A 14,940-nucleotide genomic window follows, 5' to 3' on the forward strand; every position below is an offset into this window, starting at 1 on the left:
TAAATATATATATATATATACTTGATATATACCCATGCAATGCACGGCATATACAATTGCCATATATTATTTTGATAATAAATGTAAAAAGGAATTATAATCAAATCATATATAAAGTATTATAAAAATAATATTAAACCAAATTTTTCAAAAATTCAACATAATTAATCTAAATTTTCAAAAACTTCTTTAAAGACCACATTAGTGGTTGAATTGGTAGGTTTTCCATCTTTATAACAAATTAATATCTTCAATCATTTCCTATTTGTAACTCTGGAGACTGCAATATATAACTGTCCATGACTAAAAACTGGTCTTTTATGAAAAAGTCCGACATGCGAAAGAGATTGACCTTGGCTCTCATTAATAGTCATAGAATATGATACAAGCAAAGGATATTGTCTTCGTTTAAACTTAAAACGCAACCTTGGGTCCGATGGAGTTAAAGTTATTCTTGGAATAAAAACTTTAAACCCAGCATTACTTCCTGAAATAACTTTTCCTTCGAGAACATGATTGCCAAGCCTTGTAATGATCAATCTAGTCCCATTGCACAACCCCAAAGAATGATCGACATTTCTTAATAGCATAACAAGGACATCGACCTTCAATTTCAACTGATGATTAGGCACCCTGGAGCATTTTATAGCATTCAAAAATTCAAATGTATGAAGATCTCCTATAAGATCAATGTTCGAATCAGATCTGCAAGTTGCATTAGAACTTGAATATGTATTTTCCTCAGTTCGATTAAGGGAAGTCACGTAGTCATTATGGATTCAACAATGTCAAGAGTCAGAGCAAGTATGGCTCTTTCTTGCAAATATGATGGGTCATTAATATTCTCTAAGAAAAAAGGATACATGCTATTTACAATAGATGTAGCTGAATCTTCTGTATCCTTTATCAAAAGATCATCAGGTATATCAATCATTGCATGACCATCATTCAGACCGCCAATTGTTCCATCTCCAATACTTGATATCCATTCTGAAAAAGCCTTCAATTCATCCTTATCAATGTCCGAGTCAATACTTTGAAGTCTCATGTTCTTTGTCAACTTCAAAACTTTACAATATTTCCACAAATATGATGAGTTTAAAGTTGCAAGAACAATGTCTTGCCTACATCCTTTTGGGATAACCGACAAAATTTGTCTGAAATCTCCTCCAAACATGACAGTTTTACCTCCAAAAGGTTGCTCCAAACTTAGTGGATTGCTAAATCTTAAAATATCTCTCATAGTCATGTCCAACACTTCAAAACAATATCTATTCATCATAGGTGCTCCATCCCAAATGATAAGTTCGGTTTTGACAATCAACTCAGCAGGTGGACTATCTTGTTTAATGTTGCAAGTTGAATCTTCATTTGGAGCAAGAGATATAGCAAACCTCGAATGTGCTGTCCTACCTCATGGCAGAAGAAGAGATGCTATACCACTCGATGCTACAATCAACACAATTTTCCCTTTCGATCTCAATGCTGCTGATAGAGTTTTCCAGATAAAAGTTTTCCCAGTACCTCCATATCCATACATAAAGAATATACTGGGTTTGACACCTTCAACAGCACCCATAATTGTTTCATAAACACTTTTTTGTTCAGCTGTGAGATTTGATACAAACTTATTATGGTCTTCAGCCAAAGCAATTCTATCATAACGTAGCTCATCCTGTATAAGCCTATTTTGGCGGCAAAAAACATCAATGGTACCAGGGAAATGCATCATTAGAAAGTCACGAAGACTTTTTCCATTGCTCCGTAAGATCTCCTCAATCTCTATAAGAGTGTAATTTTTTATCTCTTCATCAGTCAGATGCAAATCTGTCAAGTAGAATAAATAGCCAATCAAATTATACTAATCCTTATTATTATGTAAATAAAAACATTAAAGAATATATAAAACCTTGATGATGGAGGATGTTGCGTTGTCTATAGAGTATATCATCTGATAGATACCGCCAACTTTGTTCCCAAACAAATTCAGGCTTCGTTAATGAATCTGACAGCAACAAAGTTGCAAATAGATTTCTTAAATAATATGCAGATCCTCAATGGCTTACTTCAGCTATACCATCAACATATTCTTTATCATCATCTAACAAACCAAGTGCATAGCAAGCATCTCTCAAAGAATTATATTGAATGCCATTTATATTCATTATGTCTTCAAAATTTCTTGGTCCCTGAACTATGTTAAGAAGATTCTCAAATAGTACATGTAACCGCATCCTGAAGGCACAAAAAACATTCGTCTAATTGCAAATCCACGCTTCCTTGGATGCCACTCCCTTTCTGAACTCTTCCATACAAATCTAATAGGAAACTCTACATAAGTCAACTCCCTCGCTTCAACATATCTTTTATTTGCATCCATCCAAGCTGAAAACATCGATTTGCTCACGGTATTTCGATTCATGATAGCATTAATCAAATCACTATCTAGAAATACTATATTTTGCTCATTGGGAAGATGGAAATTCAATCACTCAACTGGAGGATCTCTATAATGAATATCAAAACCAAAAATTCTCCAAGCTGCCTCGCATGGTGAAATATACCTACAATCATAGTACATATTTATTTCATCCATGTGACCATGCACATTACTGTCATTAGCGCTTCCATAAAAAGTTACGGTGACCCGATCATGTCCTTTATTGACATATTTAAAAAGATACTTAATAGATCTTGACTGATTACACCATTCAACATTCATATGAGCACCATACTTCAAAAGTAAGTAACGATTGTGCGGAACGACATATCTATTATTCAAGGCAGTTCCATTCTTTTCAATTGTTCTTCCGTTGTCTCTCCTTCTATAAATTGGATATCCATCTTCATCAACTGTAATGCAATCAACATACCTTTTGAGGAAATTTTTTGTACATCTTCCATCCAACATACATAGAGAATTTTTTCTTGAGTTGCCGCATGGTCCATGCATCATTAAATTTTTAATTGCAGCATAGTATTCTGGATCATTTACTTCATCGGGAATTTCAGCTGAAATGATCTTATCAATATCTTCATCTGTTGGACATTTGTCTTCTTGATATAAAAAAAAGTAGTATATGTGCATGTGGCAATCCACGTTTTTGGAACTCAACGGTGTATATTAACGTATTTTAATATTAAAATTATGATAGCAAACATATATCATCAATTATATATATATATATATATATATTGTTGTAAGATTATATTTATCTTAGTTAAATAATTTTATTTAAAGGATGCAATTTATAAAAAACATTCATCAAATAAATATGAAAAATTACCTGCTTTGGCTTTTCCAAATATCTTGTTTTGTCTAAGATCTTTTACCAACTGATCTAGCTTGACTTTAAATATCCTACAAAGTATATATGCCCGGTCTTCAGGTCTTAAACCTCTACTTTCCACAAAACGAACAACCTCTGGCCATTTTGGATTACATGTAAGTGTGATAAAAAGCTCAGGGTATCCGGCCCATTTACAAATTGCCATTGCATCTTGGTAATTTTGAATCATGTATCGTGCCCCACCTGTAAAAGAAGAAGGCAATATAAAACATTTTCCTTGTGAAGAAGCATCTATTCCTCCTTTTAAAATTGCTTCTGCCAAACCTCTGTACATCTCAGACCTCAATTCTTTTTTATGGGTACATATATATGATAGACGTGATGATTCAACCATCGTATATGCATCAACTAAAAACTGCTGGAACAATCTTTTTGAGAATAAAATATCTGGGGACTCATTATCTCTTTCTTGCAATCTATAGGCAAAGAATTCTCTCATGCTTAACCTTTTTCTTCTAGCAGATGATTTTGTGTCTGACTGCTTTAGTGGAACATCCTTTCGATATCCATCCTGGCCATATGGAAAAAGCAAAGGGTATTGAAGTCCAAGATATGAAGCATTTAATTCATTGATTCGTTTCAACTCTCTAGTTTGAGTTTCAACTATAATGTCTCTATCAGCCGGAAATGTTTCAAAGTCGCCAACTACCAAAGCTGCAACTTCTAATACAATTGGTAAATTGTACATCCTTCTGTTTCCTTCTCTCCTTCCAATGAATCTGAGCTTCAAATTTGAGGAGTCATGTTGTCGAATTGTATCCCTTACCATTCTAAATGACTTAACTAAAACATTATGCTCATCAAGCATCATCTTCAAGTCATGAACAATCTCAGTGTGCAGTTTTTTTATGTCAAAATTTTGGCTGATACATATATAAAAATAACAATCATTGTTAGCATAAGTAGTTATATATATTAGTATGCAAAATAAAAATTTTGGAAAACATTGATTACCTAACAACTTGTATTCTATTTGACACTTCATTTTCAGTGTCATAAATATACAATTGAGCAAACTTTAGCAGTGAACCTTCTGGTGGCAATAAACTTCCAATCTTGTGGTAATTTTGACCATGTAACCTAAATACAGGAGGCCCTCTTCCACGATTTACACTTGAATCGATCTTTCCTCCCATGGATGTACAAGAAAACATGCTGTTGTATGACCGAATATTTTCAAGAAAATGCTTGCTTTTGTCGTCTACACCATAAAGTAGATACTTAAGAATTTGAGGAGGGTCTTGCATCATTGGAAGCTCCACTTTCCCTTACATACAACACAAAGAGAATTTTGGTTTTGATGAATTGTAATCCTTTCTAACCCTTTCATCATACCAAAATAATGCACCACAAAATTCACATTTATTGCAAGGATCTCCGATATCCCAATAGTCTGCATTAAATAATACTATTAAAATTCACATATAAGCAATATAAGCAATTTTGAAATAAAAACAATAAAATCCTAAAAATATACCCATAGTTGAGAAGTCATCGCATTCCACTTCATCCCCTGAAAAAAGGTAAAACAATTAGTAAATAATCAAATTATAATAGTACATTTGCTTATGACAATTGGAATTTTGTATAACAATAACTATACCATCATATTCGCAATCACCACTCCTTGCAACATCAGAATTTATAGGATTTTCATTACCTACAACATAGCAAACTAATGAGACTAAATAAATAATCATATAGTTTTAAATTAAAAAAATTAAAATAATTAACTAATGTACTTTAAAAGGTTAGAATACACCAATAATATTCGATTGAATATTATGTACTGAATATTATGTACTGGCAAATCTATTTCCATGATCACTTCTAAAACAATAATTATGGATTTAACTAAAAAAGTAAATTAATAGTATTAATTTAAATAACTGAATTTTATTTTATTTTTCATAAAGCACCGTACCATTATTTAAGTTGCATGTGTTTTCTGAAAAATCTTTAGAAACATGTTTATCTGAAGAAGTATTTGACATTGCATTAAAACCTTCAATGGTAAATCCATTATTATTATGTGCTTCCCAAAAAATAGTGCATTTAATGGTGTAGATGCTTTGTTGCATTTATCATATCCAAAACTCCCTTGAGAGAAGTTGGTATTATTGACAAATGTGCAATGCCTTCCTTCTCTTTGCAAAATTGCCACAAAATTGATATTTTCTATTAGTAAATCTTTACCTTTTAAAACTGCTAAAATGTAAAATAAATAAATAATCATACCATATGTGACAAGACTCAAAGGGGTTCTTGAGCAACTTTGTGAGTTTATTAACAAATCTTGACTTTGACAAATAGCCTTTGTGTTTGGTGAAACGAAACAACCATCTAATGCTCTTGTTTAAGATGGTATATTTTCTGTATGTTGTCCAAATATAGTTACTATGAGCATGTTACAAAGAGAAATTGCAAATCGTTGTATACAACATGTATATTCTTTTTGTATTTGCATAACATAGTCTTCCTTAAAAAAAAAAAAATTACAAATTTATTTGTCCTTTTTACAAAAATATTTTATTAATATAATTTTGGAATATACTATAAAGCTAAAGCCATGCTCCAAGCATTTCTTCTATTTTTCTACTAAATTGTATTCTCATTTTTTTGACTAATTATTTATGTTACATAATAAATTCTAATAATAATAATGATGATGAACATTTAAAATACAAAATAATAGTCTAAATATAAAATTACAAAGTGTATATATATATATATATATATATATCTATTTAACAAAAGCTTCCAAGAATTTAAAGATTGGATCAATAAAGAAATAATGAAAAAATAAACTAACCATCATATGTATAATGTGATTTTTGGCGTTTTTGAAATCTTATCTGTATTTTTTTCATTCTTGCTTCTTTTTTTGACTGTGCATCCATTATCAATCTTTAACACAAAATAAATTTAACTGTTTTGATCGGTGCACTTACTGATTTGACCTTAGAGTAAGAACACAAAAGTGTATGAAATAATTAGTTTACCTTTAACAATTATCAGTGATACAAAAAACCAAATAATAGACCTTGTACAAAAAAAAGAAAAGTTACACATTCGTTTTATATTTTTATGTTAATCAACAACCCGAATAAAAAGAAAATTCCTTCTTTTGTTATATTTTTTAAAAGTGAGATTCTATTTCTCATTATTTTTTTTCATCATTTGCAACTTTTGTTTTTGTTTTTTTTTTTTTTTTTTAAACTGCAATTTCTTCCAATGGAAAAAAAAACCAAAAAAAAAAAACATAGATCTACAGCACTAAATTTAGTATATAATTATATAGAATCAGTTTTTTTTTTCTTTTTCATTTCTCTATTTAGGTAAAAATTTGTAGGCCAAATTAAAATGTATTTTAAAAAGTAATAAAAAAAAGTTATGATTCTCTAATATATTATTTCACAAAGCAATTATCTTTTATGGAATTTTATCTTTTATCTTTTGAAACATAATCTTATTATTTCACAAATGTAATTGCTTTATGGCCTAAAAAAAGAAAAAAAAAAAACTTACTACAATATCTATTAGGCCACATATATATATATATATATATGGCCTAACTATATGGCCGGATTCTAACTTTTATATAATGTTATGTTGGCCATAAATATTATATGGCCATTGTAGTAAGATTTATATGGCCTAATATAAAACCAATATTTTATCACCTATTATATTTTTTTATTTATATATTTATGTATTCAAATATATTAAATTTGCTTTACAATATTTGTTTTTAAAAAATGCGTCTTCATTTATAATTTATGAAATAAATAAAATGTTTTATATAAAAAATACTAAATATATATATATATGTATTATTTTTTTTAATAATCAAATCAAAAAAAATATCTTTCTAAACAAATTAATTAAAAAAAGTAAAAAAAAAAAAATCCTTTTCACATATATCATCTCATTCTAAGAATATATATATATATATATAGAAAAAATAATATAACATATATAATAATTATCTAATAAGGAATTTCTAGTTAAAAAACACACACACACATTCAAAAACAAAACAAAACAAAAAATAAAAGAAAATAAAAAGAAAAAGAATAAGAAGCTTTCTTACGGGTGTCGTGGTTGATTCACAAGAAGATGCTTGTGGTGGTGGGGGTAGATCATGGTTTAGCTTTAAGAGTTTGATAAGGAAGAAGCAGGTGGACTCTATTCATGCCAACTCAAGGCCTCATCAATTAGTCAAACAATTATCCATTGCCCACTTTGTTGCAATTGGTAATGAGCAGAAACCAAATCCATAAAATAAGAAAATGTTTCACAAAAACAAAAGATTTAATTTAATATAAGATTGTGATTCTTTAATAAATCATTTCACATTCCTATGAACTTAAAAAAGTAAAGTATACACATACTATTTTTCACTTGTTGATTAAACACAAAGTTTGCCAAAAACCAACATGGCCAAAATCTCAAAATGGTAGGCTAGAGAGTACAAAACAAAATTTAATATGCAAAGGAATTTAAAAGTAATGCAAAAGTGTATTTTATATTCTAAATCTCATTATAATAATTATTTAAATAACATAATAAAAATTGATTATATATTATTATTAATAAATCAAACTTGTATCTAATATTTTAAGATGAAGGCTGAATAAATAAGATAAAATTCTATTGTTTTCATTTTTAAGTTTATTTTTTATTTTTTTTTAAAAAGCACACACACATTCAAAAACAAAACAAAATAATAACAATAAAAATAAAAAGAAGAAGAAGCTTTCTTACGGGTATGATGGTTGATTCACAAGAAGGTGCTTGTGGTGGTGGATCATGGTTTAGCTTTAAGAGTTTGATAAGGAGGAAGCAGGTAGACTCTACTCATGGTGGATAATGGTTTAGCTCTAAGAGTTTGATAAGGAGGAAGCATGAAAAATAAATAATCCAAGCAAAGTCCAATTTGATAAACGAAAATTCCCTTGGATGTTTTTATCTACTTCGAATCTCTTCCTTGCACATTTCCCTTGTCAATATATACCAAGCATCTTCGAAAATCTTTTCCAATTATATATTGTTTTGAATTATAGGTAAACCCAACTCCCATGACGTTTCCTTCAAAATTAATCCATTAAAAAAGTAAAGTATATATAGAATATTTTTTATTTGTTTACCAAATACAAAGTTTGTCAAAAACTAACATGGTGAAAATCTCAAAATGGTAAGTTAGAGAATAAAAAAACAATATTTAATATGAAAAGGAAGGAAAATATGTATTAGGCCTCTCAAAAATAGTTAAGTTTTGAGATTGTGATTCCGATTTTATGCAAAATTTATTTTTTTTATGTGAGGCAAAATATAAAAGCTTAATTGATTTTGATTCACATCTTAATAAGGAAAAAATAAACAATAAAAAAAGCCAATCAAAGTAACTATGATATATTTAGACAAATCTATGTATCAATAAATATATGTGACAAACAATGTTTACAAAAAAACAAAAAAAAAAAAAAAAAAAAGAAGAAGAGAATGGATACATAATATTATTTTAACAAAATTTAAAAAAAGTAATTATTTTTTTCTCTACTTGGAACCTCTTCCTTGCATGTTTCCATTGTCCATGTATACCAAGCATTTTCTAAAATATTTTCCAATTTTAAATGCATGGGTACATTTTCCTTGTCCATATATACCAAGATATTCCAATCTTTTCCAATTAAAATCGCACAGGTATGTTTTAAGTACGTCTTTTAAAAAAAAAAAAAAAAGAATGAAGACATTTTCGGGACATTTGCCTCTTAATCTAATATAACTTAATTATGTTTTATATATTTGTCAACTTTTGAATGTCCACTGGACAATGTCTATCTAATCCAATTTGTTATTTTATGTTTTTTAAGTAAAATTATAAATTTGGGAAACTAAAATATAACGATAATAATAAACTCATCTAAAGTATAACAAAAATTTAAAACTGTATAAGAATAATAATAAACTCATTAAGTATTATTCAATTAAAAATGACTTCGAAATTGAAAAAGCATGAAAAATAAATATTCTAAAATTGTTCAATAAAAATTAAACTTTTTCTTGCTTAATTATCTTTCTTAGTTTATTGCTTGATAATTTATTGCTTGACATCTATGAATTTGGTTCGCCATTAACAACTTCTTTATTGGAACCATCATCTTCAACAAAAACTGGATTAGATCGTTTTCCAAGAATTACATTTGGAAAATTGAAGCCATTTTTAGTGATAGAGTCCTATACAAAAATTAAAATGTATTGGGTCATGAATTAAAGAAAGTTTTTTGTAAATAAATGTAGTAGGTAATATTGAAAACTACCTTTAGCTCAACAATATTATTGTTTTCAAGTCGAGAAAGCTCATCATAATCCTAAAAATATTACTTTGTGTGATTAGAACAATAGAAAATATAATAAACATTGAAGACAATGGTATATGAATATTTATATATATATATATATATATATAAAGTTTATATACATATTATATTAGCTTATTTCACACTAACCTGATTTATTTCAGAAGAATTTAAAACATATTTTGTTATGAGTTCATTGTTGTCGGTCAACCTCATTACTGTATAAACTTCACTATGCTCACTAATATTTGGAGTTTTGATTTGAACTTTGAATAACATTTTCCTTTCCAATATTTGAAGATTCATATGTAAAAAGGATTATGTTAATCTAACACTAATAGTCAAAGAAAGTTACCTTCACCAACTCATCGTTCAAGTCATTAGCAGTTTTACCAAGTATCTGTAAACATTCACGATCCCACAACAAAAAAGAAGCACTACCAGTACCATCAATAACTCTAACTTTTATTTTGAACCTAATTAATACATCAAACAATAGATTAAATGACATATGGTAAAAATAATTAAAAATCATATTGATGAAAAAAATAATGATAGTTATTTTACCTAGGAATTCCTGGGAATCAAACTTGTCACATCTTTCACAATAAAATCTTGTTCCAACAGGGCTAACTTTTTTGGGACATTTTTTACATTCTCAATTGCAATAATGGTAGCAAGAATCCAACAACTACCAACCTATAATTAAAAATTATAACAATTTGGTCGGAATAACAATAGTGAAAAGAAAAATTCATTCATTTAATTAATATGTAAAACAATTGTCTTCAAATTTATATTTAAAAAATTACAAAATAATTTTATATAAAAAAATACAATTTGTTTTTATTTTAAATAGTTATGAATTTAATTACGGTTGCTCACATAATTACTTATTAATTTTTTTTTTTAATCAATGTGTTGTTATAGAACACCACATTAAAAAAAATGAGGGCAAAAGGAGATTGATTTCCGTGCGATGTAGATTCTCATTGATATTAGAAGTACTATGTTGCGTTAATGAGGTTCATAAAGCATTTTTGCATGTATGTGTGACGGTGCACTTCTCTACTGATATGACTTTTTAAGGTAAATAATAAACAATATATAGCATTCTAAACAATTTGTTTTTAAAAATTAATTATGTCATATGATTACTCTCTCTCTCTCTCTGTCTCTCTCTCTCTCTCTCACTCTCTCTCTCTGTATATATATTTATATGTTTTTAATGTGTTGGTTTTATAAATATATTACATTTTTTTCTTTTTGTCTCCTTTATATTATGGATTTTTTTCTTTTTTCTTATACTTTTTTCCTGCCAATCAGAATGTCTATTATGATTTTATTTTATTTTATTTTTTTGTGTGAAAAAGAACGTTTATTGTTATGCACTATATATATATATGTGTATCATATGAATGCACCTAAAAAAAAAAAAAAGAAAGCATGATTGCTAAATAATGCTGCCATATTATTTTTGTATTGTTTTTTTACCTCTATAGATTCCACTAACTCTTCCATAGTTTTCACAATAACTTCTTCACTTTCTAAATCATTAGATACATAATGAGCAAATAAAGAAGATATTTGACTTATTCTTTGAGAGCTGCAATCACCTTCACCCATCAATCTTCAAAATAAAACAATTGTTAAATTAAATTGAAATAAAGATACCAATACTCAAATATTTTGCCCCAAAAAAAAAAAACAAAAAAAAAACAAAAACCTACTTATTTTGAAATTCAATAACTTCCTTGATAAGGGCATTCACCATCAACTTTGAAATCTAATATGTGTTGGATATTCTAATCTCTCCTGCAATAAAGTAGCTTTTAATTTAATTAAACATTTATATTGGAGAAAAATGTTTAAATTAGAATTTATGTGTATTAAAAAAATTGAAGATATAACCTCTGAATATTTTAGCACGGCTAAATTGAAGTATTTAAAATTATAGGTTTTGTTTTTCCAGAATTTAGATAATCATTGATGTCATCAACAAAATCACCCTACACAGTACACAAAAGCTTAGTATTTCTGTAAAATAAACACACAAAATCATACAATATTACATGCAAATAAGATTATAATTTAAAGTATACTCAAATTATAAATAAAATATACTTTAGATCCTAAAACACAATATCAATGAGCTTGTTTGTCTTTCCTTCATGTTCTAGGCTTTTAACATTGTCTTTTCCAACAACTTCTCCAATAATATCTTCAAAAAAAGTAGAAAAGTTATATATAAAAGTTATTAAAAAAAAGTTAAAAATAATTTTTAAGCATAAATAATTGCACAATTATAAATTTTTTACTTACCAAATAGCTCTTGTTCGTTGGTTTCAGTTGCACTCAAAATTTCAGCAAATGATTTGAAAACAAAATTTTGAATTGGAAAACTTCCATCCAAAGCGTCAACAATATTAGTCTTTGGCATAAAATTCAATTTGTATTTGTGTTTTGTGGTCTTAAATTTGATATTGTTGAATCCAACTATAAAATTTTGCATTAAATACAATTGACCTTCATGAATCAGTAGATTGAAAACGATGAATCAATGAACGCTTTATTGTAACATGAATCCTTCCACCCTATAAATATTTGTTAAAATTGTTAAACTTTAAACAAAATAATGGATACATAATATTATTATATTATTATAATTATAATATTATATTGTATAATCTCTATAATAATAGTAAGTACAATAATAATAACAATAAATATTATATTGTATATTATATACACATGCACAATATTATATATAATAATATATTGTATAATATAAACACATAATAATAATAATAATATAAACTTCATGTAATGAAAATAAAAAAACAAAACCTGCTCATCCATTAATACCATTTCAATGTTATTAATTTCTGATTTGTCATCAAAATATAGAACCTTCCAAAGTCTTAGAATACAAACTTTAAATATCTACTACGTTTTGTTAGCATTGATGTGACTGATAAAATCGATATGCTTGGACATATTCTCCAAAATAAAATAATAATAAAAGTTTTATTGATGAGAAATATATTTGGATCTTTTTTTTTTTTTTCAATGTATATTATGAATGTTTGTTAAGAACTAAAAATTTGATACCTATATAAAATACTCTCTAATTATAAAATTTAAATTCAAATATTAGATATTAAAATCTATATTAGTAAACCTTATGAAAATATATATTATGCCATAATTAGAATTGATATTCTCGAAATCTTTAATTAAAATATATGCTGTACGTGTACGGGCTATCTTTAATTATGGTGACACAAACCCATAAATATATATTTGGTAAATAATATCCAACCAAGTATTTTATTCATTTTCAAATTATTTTATATGTATTATGGTCCATAACACATTATATAATATTATTTTAACAAAATTTTTAAAAAAATAATTCTCTTTTTTCTACTTGGAATCTCTTCACTGCACGTTTCCCTTGTCCATATATACCAAGCATCTTCTAAAATCTTTTCCAATTATATATTGTTTTGAATTATAGGTAAACCCAACTCACATGACATTTCCTTCAAAATTAATCCATTAAAAAAGTAAAGTGTATACAGAATATTTTTTATTTGTTTACCAAATATAAAGTTTGTCAAAAACTAACATGGTGAAAATCTCAAAATAGTAGGTTAGAGAATAAGAAAACAATATTTAATATGAAAATGAAGGAAAATATATATTAGGCCTCCCAAAAATAGTTAAGTTTTGGGATTGAGATTCTGATCTTATGCAAAATTTATGTCTTTTATGTGAGGTAAAATATAGATGATTAATTGATTTTGATTCTTCAATAATATTTTAATAAGAAAACAAATAAAAAATTTTAGAAAAAACAAATAAAGTAATTATTATATATTTGGACAAATCCATGTATCAATAAATATATATGACAAATAACGTCTAAAAAAAAAATGGATACATAATATTATTTTAACAAAATTTTAAAAAAGTAATTATTTCTTTCTCTACTTGGAATCTCTTTCTTTCACGTTTTCCTTGTCCATATATACCAAGCATTTTCTAAAATATTTTCCATTTTTAAACGCACAGGTTCGTTTCCCCTGTCCATATATACCAAGATCTTCCAATCTTTTCCATTTAAAATCGCACGGTTATGTTTTAAGTACTTCTTTTAAATAAAAAAAAAAAAAAAAGAATGAATACATTTGAAAGGAAATGTCTAACTTTTATATAATATTATATTGTTTCCCTTGTCCATATATACCAAGCATCTTCTAAAATCTTTTCCAATTATATATTGTTTTGAATTATAGGTAAAACCAACTTACATAATGTTTCCTTCAAAATTAATCCATTAAAAAATTAAAGTATATAGAGAATTTTTTTATTTGTTTACCAAATACAAAGTTTGTGAAAAACTAACATGGCGAAAATCTAAAAAATGGTAGGTTATAGAAGAGAAAATATATATATATATATATATAACATGAAAAGGAAGGAAAATATATATTAGACCTCCCAACATTATTACAATTTGGGATTGTGATTCTGATTTTATGCAAAATCTAAAATCGCACTGGTATGTTTTAAGTATGCTTTTTTAATAAAAAATAATAATAATAAAGACATTTTCGGGACTTGTTTTTAGTCTGCACAGAAATTAATGCCTTTGCCTCTTAATCTAATATAACTTAATTATGTTTTATAACTTAAAGACACAGGATATAGAACACTATAACCACCACATTGGAAATAAATAACTGGGCTAGCAAACACATCTGGCGCGAGTACCTCATGCGATATGAGCCAACTAAATTAATCCAAGGATCAATAGGCAATTGCCACACTTCATTCATTGGGAGATTGAAACAATTATTCTAAGTTATCATCTCTAAGGATGAGACAGCAAAATAAGTACACACCTCCACGCTTTTGCCCTTTTTTTTACAATTTTTTTTTTTTTACTTTCTTTTTTCTGTTTCTCTGAAACTCCCGCCCCTTCGTTTTTTTAACGATAATATACTCCTTTTTTGGTTACTGTGTTTCCATTAGTGAGGCCATAAATTATATTAATGTAGAGAACAATTATGAACAAATGCAGAGAATAATTATATTAACAAACTACAAAAATAAAAATAAAAATTATGTTTCTATTAGTGAGGTCATAAATTATATTAATGTAGAGAACAATTTTGAACAAATATAGAGAATAATTCATTTACAAAAAAAAAAAAAAGATA

General features: G+C 27.1%; 1 non-coding gene across 1 annotated transcript; it reads right to left on the reverse strand.

Moving 5' to 3' along the window:
- Nucleotides 1–164: 164 nt before the first annotated feature.
- Nucleotides 165–11,338, reverse strand: LOC125418353 (uncharacterized). The gene is made up of 13 exons (XR_009635201.1): nt 11,207–11,338; nt 10,347–10,411; nt 10,068–10,188; nt 9,674–9,724; nt 9,509–9,590; nt 4,954–5,010; nt 4,828–4,863; nt 4,356–4,743; nt 3,288–4,213; nt 2,360–3,127; nt 1,910–2,189; nt 882–1,827; nt 165–744 (listed from the first exon to the last, which is right to left on the reverse strand). It is a non-coding gene; the product is annotated as an uncharacterized LOC125418353 (transcript).
- Between the last annotated feature and the right edge of the window lie 3,602 nt (nt 11,339–14,940).

This window comes from Ziziphus jujuba, chromosome 12, assembly GCF_031755915.1.
Source record: "Ziziphus jujuba cultivar Dongzao chromosome 12, ASM3175591v1".
Taxonomy (NCBI): domain Eukaryota; kingdom Viridiplantae; phylum Streptophyta; class Magnoliopsida; order Rosales; family Rhamnaceae; genus Ziziphus; species Ziziphus jujuba.